Source organism: Schistocerca cancellata, chromosome 5 (assembly GCF_023864275.1).
Source record: "Schistocerca cancellata isolate TAMUIC-IGC-003103 chromosome 5, iqSchCanc2.1, whole genome shotgun sequence".
Taxonomy (NCBI): domain Eukaryota; kingdom Metazoa; phylum Arthropoda; class Insecta; order Orthoptera; family Acrididae; genus Schistocerca; species Schistocerca cancellata.
In genome coordinates, this window is record NC_064630.1 from 220,535,907 (window position 1) to 220,548,606 (window position 12,700).

At 43.2% G+C, this 12,700-nt stretch overlaps 1 protein-coding gene across 1 annotated transcript in view; it reads right to left on the reverse strand.

Annotated features, from left to right (window-relative positions):
• LOC126188456 (uncharacterized) overlaps positions 1–12,700 on the reverse strand; it is a 128,059-nt gene that overhangs the window by 39,049 nt on the left and 76,310 nt on the right. The window lies entirely within an intron of this gene.

Here is a 12,700-nt window from a genome sequence, read left to right on the forward strand (position 1 = left end):
AAAGTCGGAGTGCTGATTACTTTTCTACATCACCATTGTCCTAACTTGCAAAAGTTTAATCTTCAAGAATGGTTTATGAAACACATCTATAAAACTTTTGAATATCGCAGAATAACAGCTAGGCCTCTTTGCATCCGAGCTTGGAATCATCACTACCTAGATTTTCGACGATTGAGCCATGAGTTCACAACGAGACCAGCATGGGAAACACGAAAAGATGAGTGCCTAGTTTATCCATTATTTCAAGAAATGACTTTATTAATTGTGCTCTAATGACACCTGCCACATAATATAACTTTGTTGTTGCCCGAAAATGCAATATTTAGCAGCGTGAGCAACACTACAATCAAAATTTATTTTTGACCTTTGTTGTGGTAGGGTTGTTAGACAGGCTTCCCCATGGTTCGGCCATCTGCTGGTAAAGTTGTGGGGTATTGCGGGGCTTTGTTGTGCGGGCTTTGTTGTGCTGCTTCGTTTGGGCGCTTCGCGGCAGGGCGTGGGGCGGGTTGGGTGGTTCGCAGGGATGGCCCACCTCTACTTGTACGGACGCGTCTTTTAGGGTGGTGAGGCAGACATGGAGAGGATAAAACGTAGGTGGAATGTGCAACGACAAGTGGCATTGCAGGGCGCGCGCCGGCTCCTTGCGGCGCAGTGGCGCGCCGTCGGCGGCCTGGTGCCTCCATGTAGAGCTGCCGCTGATTGCGCCATCACAGTTTCCTTAGTCACTATCAGCCAAGTCCTGAAGTCATGCCCGAGGCTACTCACAGCAAGATGTCGGATGTAACACGGTTTTCTTTCTTTCTTTCGGCCTTTGTCTCGCGCCAACATCAGGTCGGCCGTGTTATTATGGGTTTGGCAGTGTTAGTTTGGGAGGGTGGCCAGATGGAGACAATAGCAAAGGCAAATCAAAATTCACAGTGCACAAATTAGCCACCAGAAGTATAACACAAAAATGGATCGCATTTGCATATATTTCTTCAGATAATAAAGTAAATACTTTGAATACCTTCAGCGTAGACACGCTACCGATGGGGAGAGCGCGGCGTGCGCATGCGATTGTCGGTGAATTACTATGGATGCCAAGCTTCAGTAGACAGTTTCACGGGTCAATGCGGTGAATTGCAATGGGTGCCAGGTTTCAATGGACGGTTTCACGATTGCTTGTTTCAATCAGCATCTAGCTTGGACAGTTTAACGGGTTAATGTGGTGGATTAAACGCAACGTTTATTTAGCAGACTGCTAGATTTATTTAATATGTGCTGTAGAAGAACTGCGAGTACGTAAAGGAATGAGCTTACTGGACACCGCACACAAAGTTTGTGCAAGAATAGTAAACGAGGGGGTTAAGGCTATAGCTGAGAGTTTATTAGGTGAAGAACAAATGACAAATGGGATTTTTTTTTGAGGGGGAGGGGGAGGCGATGTATTGTTTGTTTGCAAATAAGCAAAAAATCTAAAAACAAAAAGAGGGAAACCCATTTAGCATTTATTGATTTTATTAAGGTATTTACTAACATTGATAGAAAAAACTATGGAAAATTATGAGGATACGGAGATATCCACAACATCTAATAGACGTTTTAAATCGTCTGTACAAACACACCACTGTCCTTTCTTTTAAATATAAATGGTACTCTAACACTGCCTATAGCCACAAAGGCGGAGTTACACAAGGATACAGCAATTCACCCTTACTTCCGAATTTTTATTTGACTGATACAATCCGTAAGCAGAAACGGATTTTTAGTGGAAAAATGAAGGTTTACTATGGTCTTCACGTGAGGTGTCGTTCATGAGGAGGTAAGGTTTTTTGAAATTAAAATACAGAACGTAGGTACGTTTGAACATTTTATTTCGGTTGTACCTTTGTGAACTTATAATTTCTGAGAACGCATGCTGTTACAGCGTGATTTCCTGTAAATACCACATTAATGCAATTAATGCTCAAAATTTCCGTGAACCTCAATACATTTGGCAATACGTGTAACGACATTCCTCTCAACAGCGAGTAGTTCGCCTTCCGTATTGTTCGCACACGCATTGACAATGCGCTGACGCATGTTGTCAGGCGTTGTCGGTGGATCATGACAGCAAATATTCTTCAACTTTCCCCACAGAAAGAAATCCGGGGACGTCAGATCCGGTGAACGTGCGGGCCATGGTATGGTGCTTCGACGACCAAAGCGCCTGTCATGAAATATGCTTTTCAATACTGCTTCAACTGCACGCGAGCTATGTGCCGCACATCCATCATGTTGGAAGTACATCGCCAGTCAGTCATGCAGTGAAACATCTTGTAGTAACATCGGTAGAACATTACGTAGGAAATCAGCATACATTGCACTATTTAGATCGCCATCGATAAAATGGGGGCCAATTATCCTTCCTCCCATAATGCCGCACCATACATTAACCCTCCAAGGTCGCTGATGTTCCACTTGTCGCAGCCATCGTGGATTTTCCGTTGACCAATAGTGCATATTATGCCGGTTTACATTACCGCTGTTAGTGAATGACGGTTCGTCGCTAAATAGAACGCGTGCAAAAAATCTGTCATCGTCCCGTAATTTCAATTGTGACCAGTGGCAGAGCTGTACACGACGTTCAAAGTCGTCGCCATGCAATTCCTGTTGCATAGAAATATGGTACGGGTGCAATCGATGTTGATGTAGCATTCTCGACACCGACGTTTTTGAGATTCCCGATTCCCGCGCAATTTGTCTGCTACTGATTTGCGGATTAGCCGCGACAGCAGCTAAAACACCTACTTGGGCATCATCATTTGTTGCAGGTCGTGGTTGACGTTTCACATGTGGTTGAACACTTCCTGTTTCCTTAAATAACGTAACTATCTGGCGAACGGTCCGTACACTGGGATGATGTCGTCCACGATACCGAGCAGCATACAAAACACACGCCTGTTGGGCATTTTTATCACAATAGCCATACGTCAACACGATATTGACCGTTTCCGCAACTGGTAAAAGGTCCATTTTAGCACGGGTAATGTATCACGAAGCAAATACCATCCGAACTGGCGGAATGTTACGTGAAACCACGCACTTATACGTTAGTGACTATTACATCGCCATCTATCACAAAGCGAAAAAAGAGATCGAACTAAAACATTCATATTTCTTTACTTACTACACGAATTTTTAATAAAAATGGGAGTTCCTATTTAAAAAAAAAAAGAAAACGCAGTTGATATCCGTTTGACCTACGGCAGCGCTATCTAGTGGGCCAACCATAGCGCCATCTGGTTTCCCCCTTCAAGCTAGACGAGTTTCGTTCTTTTAGTTTTTTCGTTTGATGCTTATTTCGTGCGATATTTGGACCCTCACTATCAATGGACCACCCTGTATACGTCAGACAACTCACACAGTTGCAGAGCGTTGTACTGAGCGCAAGCGACATATTAAACAAAGGGAGCTGGACAAATTGGCCATAGTTGAACACTGCTTGGAAAAGGGCACAAAACTGTCTTTGAAAACACCAGAGTGTTGTTGCATGCGTCAACATACTGGGATTCCGCCATAAAAGAGGCGTCTGAGGTCAGAATGAACAACAAAAATTTTAACAGAGGTCGGGGGTATACACTCAGTACGGCGTGGAGGTGCTCTCTGGACGCAGAAAGGAAGCAACGGCGGATGCTTGACGCTTGTAGGGAGGCGGGAGCTGTATTTTAAATTGTGACGCCGGCTCCTCGCTCCACCTGACGTCCCGCGGCGGGCCGGGAGCGGCTATGAGCTGACTAATCACCTTCCGCGCACGCGTCATTTCAGCCCTCTCTGATTGGTGCCAGGGGTCGAATCGTGGCTATATAAGCGGAAATCTTCCCAGCCACGGCAATCAGTGGTTTTACTCCTGACCACGATAGCGGAGATGGCCATCGAAAGCTCGAGTATTTTATTCAAATTGATGTGGTTTTGGAAACCGAGAAGATTGTATTCAAAAGACGTATATCATATCATCGAGCTGCGCTGTTATATCAGTTTTTAATTCTCTGATGTGGTGCGATCGATGACCTGAGAAATATGCTGTCTGACAAAAAAGTGAAGTACCCAGATGGAGATACGAAACGAAATGAAACTTCAGAGATTGAAAGAGAATATAATACTGGGTGATCAAAAAGTCAGTATAAATTTGAAAACTTAATAAACCAAGGAATAATGTAGATAGAGATGTAAAAATTGACTCACATGTTTTGATTGACATGGGGTTTTATTAGAACCAAAACAAAAAAAAAACAAAATTCACAGAATGTCCGACAGATGGCGCTGGACAGCAAAACGTTAGTGACTGCGCATGACAATCGTGTATAAAAGGAGCTGTAATGAGAGAGAGAATCCAGGCAATCATTGTAGGCAAAACCACCCCTTCCTTCCGCCTCCTTGATTTCTATCTCACCATCTATGGCCGTCCTATCGCCCTCACTCCCACCCTTATGTACCTTGGCGTCACCCTCGACCGTCGCCTCTCCTGGACTCCCCATCTCCGGACAATCCAAGCCAAGGCACGCTCCCGACTCCGTCACCTCAAGCTCCTTTCCGGCCGTACGTGGGGTCTAGACCTCGCCACAATCCTTCACACCTATAAATACCTCATCCGCCCTCTCCTTTGTTACGCCCATCCGGCCTGGATCTCCGCCCCCCTACCTTTTATGAATCCCTCCAAATCCTTGAACGCCATGCTCTCCGCCTCGCCTATCGCATCCGTCTCCCCTCCCCCACGCGGATCCTGTATGATCTCATCCCCTTCCCCCAGCTCCTCCTTTTCCTTGAAAGGATACGGATCCTGTACACCTCCCGCAAACTCAATCCTCCTCATCCACTTGTCTCACCCATCCTCTCCCACCCCCGCCCGCTGCCGCGCCTGTATTCCCACGTCCCACCTGGTCTCCATCTCTCCACCCTCCTCACCCTCTCCCAAGGCAGCTTCCGCCAGCTCCCCCTCCCTGATGATGTTCTCCTCCCCTCCAGCTGCCCCTCCTATCAACTTTGATCCTCTCCCCCACATCCTGTGTCCTTTCCATTAGGCACCCTCCCTCCCTTCTCTTTCCTTTTTCCCCATCCCCTCCCTCCTTCCCTCTTCCCCCGGGCTTCCACTCCCCCTTCCTCCCTCCCCCCTATCTCCCCTGCCCATGGCATCTGCTCTCCCCTCTCCCTCTCCCATCCCCCCCCTCCTCCTCTCTTGGCAGGTCCCCGGACTCGTACACGGATAGTGAACATTCGCGCGCCGGAGATCAACGCCTCGTGTTCTGTTTTGTGCTACAGCGATTCAGTGTTATTCGTTTTGTGCCCCTATGTTCACGTGTGACAATTTTCGTCTCTGTCTGTGTCGAAGTGTCTGAACAATTTTATCTTGGACTCTACACCCGTGAACGGCACCTTGTATTGTAAAAAGTGTTTGTCTCCGTTTATATGTCCACCATGTTTTTTCTTTAAATGTCTTCATTTGTATATCTGTGTTCTCTGCGGCTAAAGAGCGGCGTCGTCTGCTGCTGCATGGCCTGCCTGTAATACAGGTTTCAAAATAACAATAAAGAAAAAAAAAGAGACAGAATCAGATGCGCCAGCAGTCGCAGCATGTTGAAGTTACGTGAAAGGCGCTTTTCGTGATGCTATATTATCAGATTGGGGAACGTGCTAGTTCAGCGTTACGATCCTATCGCCATAGGAAGGGGATTCGAACGGGTAAAGGTCCGCTGACAAAAGCAGCTGTGACGAGAATGATTTCAAAGTTCGAATCCACGGGTTGTTTAGACGATAGACCCCGTAGTGGCCGACCGAGGACAAGGCGTAATGCTGCTGAGACAGTTCAGGAAGAAATGGAGACTATAGCGGGTTCGTCTACGCACGGTGAAGTCAGCGCTCGTGCAGTCGCACGTCGCACCGGAATTCCATACACTACTGTTTGGTTGGCACTTAGGCGTACCCTCCGATGCTATCCGTACAAAATCCATTGGCGTCATGAACGGTTAGCTGGCGATTTAGTGAAGCGGAGGGCATTTGCGGTGCCGGCGTTTCAAAAGATGGCAGAAGATGACGATTGGTTGAGTAACGTGTTGTGGACCGACGAAACTCGTTTCACGCTCCGAGAGTCTGTCAACGCCCACAACTGCAGAATTTGGGCTACCGAAAATCCTAGAACTGTCGTGGAAACTCCATTGCACGACGAGAAAGTCACTTTATGGGTTGGATTTACCACATCTACCGTTATCGGGCCTTTTTCCTTCGTGGAAATGCGTGAGTCTGGTTTTGTAACTGCTGACGTGACGGGTGAGAGGTACGCTGATATGTTACAGAATCGCATCATCCCCAGCCTGGCTGATAAACACCTGCTGGGACGTACGATGTTTATGCAGGATGGCGCTCCATCCCATATTGCTAGACGCGTGAAAGATCTCTTGCGCGCGTCGTTTGGTGACGAGCGTGTGCTCAACCGCCACTTTCGTCATGCTTGGCCTCCCAGGTCCCCAGACTTCATTCCGTGCGATTATTGGCTTTGGGGTTACCTGAAGTCGCAAGTGTATCGTGATCGACCGACATCTCTAGGGATGCTGAAAGACAACATCCGACACCAATGCCTCACCATAACTCCGGACATGCTTTACAGTGCTGTTCACAACATTATTCCTCGACTACAGCTATTGTTGAGGAATAATGGTGGACATATTGAGCATTTCCTGTAAAGAACATCATCTTTGCTTTGTCTTACTTTATTATGCTAATTATTGTAACTGTGACCAGATGAAGCGCCATCTGTCGGACATTTTTTGAACTTTTGTATTTTGTTGGTTCTAATAAATCCCCATGTCATTCCAAGCGTTTGTGTCAATTTGTACTTCTCTATCTACATTATTCTGTTATTTATTCAGTTTTCAAATTTATACTGACTTTTTGATCACCTGGTATTAGTTCACTGATTACAAAAATGTATGAGATTTAAAAATCACTTGGCATTATAAGCCCATTTATTATTATGACTTCATAACCTCTACAACCAGGATACACTGATTTGGTTGGGAAGGATGCCATATAGGCGTTTTATCATCTCTTGAGCCAATATGGTCCACAACTGTTGTAACTGATCGTTGATATCCTGGACACTGGCATTGGGACCGAGCTGATGTCCATCCCAGTCCCGCACATATTCTATAGGGGACAGATCCAGGTGTCCTGCTGGCCACCGGAATACATCATACAGACGTTTCATACAGATACTTACCAAGTGTGGTCGAGCATTGTGTTGTTGAGACGTGGCACCACAATAAAGACGTACACCTGAGGAAGGCGCAGGTTGTGGGTGACAAACCATTGTACCGCTAGAGTTCCCTCAATCACTATCAGTCATGACCTGAAGTCATACTCAGTGGCTGCGCTCGTCACGACTCCAGTAGTAACACCACTGCGCCTCTCCAAAACAACGGAAGAACGGGACCTCTCCACAGGTAGGCGCCTTACTCGGCAACGATCTGAAGTAGTGTAGAAACACGATTCATCGCTGAACACAGTGCGACGCAATTCAACAATTCTTCCTGGTCATGGCATCACTCCAAACACAACCTTATGTATTGTGGGGTTAGCGGAAGACTACGCGTGGGAGTGTCATTCCCACTGCTAGACTCCGACCAGTGGTTCAAGATGACAAAGAATGCAACAGGGAGTCCACTACATGTTCTCGGACGGCAGGCGCAGATGCGAAGCTGAAACGATGTGCTTGACACATCGTATGGCGACCTTCACATGTAGTGGTCAAACGTGATCCGTCAGAACCTTGACGACGAATATGTCTGTCCTTACTTTCGCATGCCTACCAAAACGGCTTCACTGTCACATCCGAGTGCCCCACAAATCTGGATACTGCGCGATTCGACCAGCCAGACAAACGTAGATCCACAATGAGATGTCTCTGGAAATATGTCAGGTGCTGATGACGCTATCTCACACATCTACGCGCCATCTCCGTGTCCTTCACAGTAATCGCTCAATATCTGGCGCTGTTCGCGTTCTTTATATACCCTACCAGGCCTGGTAACAACACTAAACACGAAAACACTAATGTAATCTGGTGGCACTTCTATCCGTGACAGAGAACTGCAACTCGAAATCATTTGCATACCCACTGATTGTGTGTATGTGTAGAGCCTATGAAATTACATTGACATCCGGACATCTCTTCCGGGTGGTTAACTTTTTCTTGTCAAGTTGTGTACTTATTGTCTGGCCCTGAAAGAGGCAATATGGTCTCACAAGTAACTCATGTAAAAAGCACTTGAAGATCAAATTCCTTGCTCTGTGGTTCTGTTAGTGATGTTCCTAGAAGCCAGATTTATCTAGGGGATCGTTGTAAATAACTCTATTTTCAAACGTTGCAAAAATATGACCGAACTTCAAAACTAATTGGTGCCCCTCTGTGAGAAAAATTTATAATGTGGAAGTAAGTGATTTTTGTAAGATAGATGCAGCGTTTCATAACACGGATACATGTACGTTATACGTTTTTCGAGTAAAACCTTATAAATGAACAAACATATATATAGACTTTATTTATAGTCAAACAATGTACAAAATAAATCAAAACATTACAAAACTCACATTAATACACAAAAGAAAACAGAGGGACATTTCATCAAACCATTAATACACAAGAAATAAGCCAGAAATATTTCCTTACATCAATCTTTCTTATACGTTCCTGTGTGAACGTCCCAAGTACGTATCAGGGGAAGAAAAAAGTCTCTTAAGTTGTACTGTTTATGATTTTTGTTTCTGAATATCAGCCTTCAATGTCAACAGCTGCCTCAAAATGTCGCACAGTGAGCACTCAATACTAGCCAATGAGTTTTGCGGAGTAATAGCTTCTGCAGTAGCAAATGGAACGTTACTGTGACTTTACCACATCGTTCCTTCTATATTTTTTATTTGATAGTAATACTTCAACAACATAAACAGACCTGTCCTACAGTAGTCATACACGGCTGAGATTGGTTCATTTTATGACTATTAATGCTACTTAGTGTGTTTAACTGAGATGTAGCCACTTTAAAAGTGTTTGAGAACTTCTTGGTGTTTTAACTAACTGTCTAATTTTACCCCTTTTGGTAGAAAGGTCCCTAATCATCATAATGAGTTTAAATTTAATTTATTATGTTTCAGTAAGTAGTTTTGCAACAAATTTTTAAAAAAAGTAATTTTCTGGTGCCACATGTTTCATTGTATTGGTTGTATATATTAGTCGTTAAATGAAAGTAAGCAGCAGTGTATGAGATTTCAACTATGCACCTCCCTGAAACATTGCTTTCGAGATATTTCTCAGAGTCCCTATGCAAGTGAACTAAGTGTGTAAGGATAGCTTCTGAAATCGCACAGGAAGGAGAAGTGTGTGTACTAGGACATTCAGTTTGCAAAAATACTCCAACGTGTATTTTTCATTACATTAACGGTACTCAAGGATTATAATCTGAAATTTTCGTCGCTGCTTTAAGTAGCAGTTTGAAGTGTTTGCTAGCAAACTGTACGACATTTTAAATATACAGCGACGGCTGTTAAATATGCTGCGGTGATGTACGGCAATATGTGGTTATGGCATTTACCTGAGGTATACGAATGTAAACTGAATGAAATGTTTATGGATAACACAACGTAGCCCATCAAAAGTCTTAATATGCGGATGATATAACTGAAAAACGTTTCATGAAATAAGTATGGTATTGGATAACGAACAAAATTTATACACATTTTAACACGCTTTTGTGATTTCAGCAAAAATACGTCGACTAGTTCGTAGAACACAGTTCAGTGGCTGCTGTGTGTGTCTGTCTCATAAGCAACAGATTTTACTACTGGAGGCCATGTTTTTCCATATATGATAGCAATTTCTGGAGTGAAATACGAAAAGAATGTCTTTACCAACTATTTATTTCATTCTGTCTCCAGCAGCCTAAACGAATTAGGAATCACGACTTCTTAAACACGGACGAGCAGAGAAAATATTCCAGATATTAGCCATCTCAACGGGGTAAAATAAAGTGTTTTGTAATTAATTTTGGCTTCAGTTTGGCAGTTTTTGTAACTTAAAAGTCAATCCTTTAATTCTTAGTCCCGTGGCACATTGCAGTTTCAGAAATACAAAACAACGGGAAGCCACTGAAGTCTCTTCAAAAAAGTTTAGTCAAGTACAATCCATTCTCAGGGGCTGTAGTTGTGTGGAAATTGTCCGTCCATTCTGCACTTCAGACTAGGCACACACGTCTCAGAAGATGATAAAATTTCTGCAACCACGATGACTTCGTATGGTAATGGAGGTAATACGTAAAAACATTTAATTGGTAGAGTCTTTCAGTGTCTGTTATTAATTATGATTTTTTACGTTTCTAATGTATGTAATATACGAAGATGAAGCACATAATGTATTTCGAAATGAAGAACTACACAGGAAGAAAAATGTGAATTTCATCACCATATACTGAGGTAGATAATATACTGGACGAGATACCTTCTTGTGTACGTTGTGAAATCGCTCAGTAAGTTGCATGGCGAGAGTATCGACGGCGGAGTTTTCAAGACGCTCAACTGAAATGAGACGCAGCAATTTGCAAGTGTGCTTATGAAATTAAGACGGCAAGATTTACTTCATTGTCTGTGATGAATCTTACCTAGCTGAGCTTTCTACCATTTTGTACACCATTTCTCAACCTGCAGTCTCTGTTTTTGTGTAGTGTGTCGTCGAGACAGAAATAGAAGCCACTGAATAACACTGACTGAAAACACGCACACACATAGACAGAAGGACTTTTATGGTCGTTTACGGATGTGATGTGACCATTTCGGCGTCTTCTTTCGACCACAGCTCAGTTGACAATAGGCTTCTCTGCCTGGTAAAGTTGCAGTGACCACGTCGTAGCCATGTTGTCTACAGCCTGTAGGTCGTGGACTGGTGTGGTCTAATGAAATAAGTAAATTGTCGGCCAGACAGGATGTCTGCATATATTGATTTCACAGCTGATATGGTCGACCTCGTGACCCAATAATTTTGGGTCAAACTTAGATAGTCTCATTGAGCATCCTAAACTGAATACTTGGAGATGAGATACCAAAGATAGGAAACGAGCATTTCAGATGGTGTGAGTTCTCGAATGAGAGCCGTATTTTATCTGCTCGTGTTTCCAAATGGACCATGTTACCGGGTGCGATTTAGAGATGTGCTATCACAAATATAGTAGATCATACTATCTATTTTACGCGAAATGATGGGGTTTCAACAGGACGATATTCCTACCCGCTTTAATAGCAATGTCGTGATCATTCTAAAAGCAGATTATCCCAGTGCCAATTTCTTCTGTGCCAATTCCGAAGAAGACAGGTGCTGACAGGTGTGAATATGATCGAATTACCAGTTTAACAAGTGGTTATTTTAAAATACTGAGACAAATTATTTACAAAAGAAAGGAGAAACTTGTAGAAGTCGATCTCGGGGAATATCAGTTTTGGTTTCGGAAAAATGTAGGAATATGCGAGACAACACTCATGCTACGTCTTATATTGGAAGACAGACTACAGGAAGGTAAACCAAATTTAATAACATTTGTAGCCTTGGAACAAGCTTCCGATACTACTGGCTGGACTACACTTTTTGAAATTTTGAAAGTAGTAGAGATAAAATATAGGGAGGAAAAGGGACTTACAGGTTGTACAGAAAATTGACCGCAGTTATAAGAATCAAAGGACAAGAAAGGAAGTTATAACAGAAGGGAGTGAGACAGGGTTGTACCTATCCCGATGTTATTCAAACCGCACAATGAATAAACATTGCCGGAAACCAAGGAGAAAATCTGAACTAAAATTAAAGTTCGGGGAGGATAAATAAAAACTGTGAGGTTAGCTGAAGACACTGTTATTCTCTTAGAGATGTCATAGGATTTAACTGGTAGGTTAATCGGAACGATGGTGCCTTGAAAAGAGGTTATAAGATGAAAATCAAGAATGGTGAAGTGATCAGAATCGAATGTAGTCGAATTAAGTCAGGTGATATTGACGAAATTAGCTTACGAAATAAGGCACTAAAAGTAATAGGTGTGTTTCGCTATTTGGGCAGAAAAATAACTGATGAGTGACAAAGCAGACAGATATAAAATACGTAGTGTCTATAACAAAGAAAGCAGTTATGAAAAAGATGAAGTTGCTGGTTCTGAATATAAATTCAAATTTTATAAAGTCTCTTTTGCAGGTATTTGCGTACAATGTATCCTTGTACAGAAGTGAAACATGGACTTCAAGGAGATCAGACAAGAAGAGAATAGAGGCTTTGAAGTAAGGTGCTACAGAAAAAAAAAATGCTGATAATCACTTGGTTAGATCGAAAAACTAATGAAAAGGTATTGAGTCTAACTGGGGAGAAAAAATAATGGCACAACTTGACATTAAGATGGGATCAATTGATAGGATGTATTCTGAGGCATTACGGAACTGTCATTTAAGACCAGACAGCAAGAGTGTGGGTGAAAATTGCAGAGGGAGCCCAAGATATGAATGCGAAAGGGAAGCAGTAGTTAAGAAGGAAGTGATACAGCGTATTAGCTACTTACGTAGCGTAAGTGGTAATGGAAACTACGGAGAGGACTGGGAACAGAATTACAGTAAGAGAAAAAATTAAAAGTTTGGGATTTACCGAAAACATTGAAACTCTCTCAGAGAT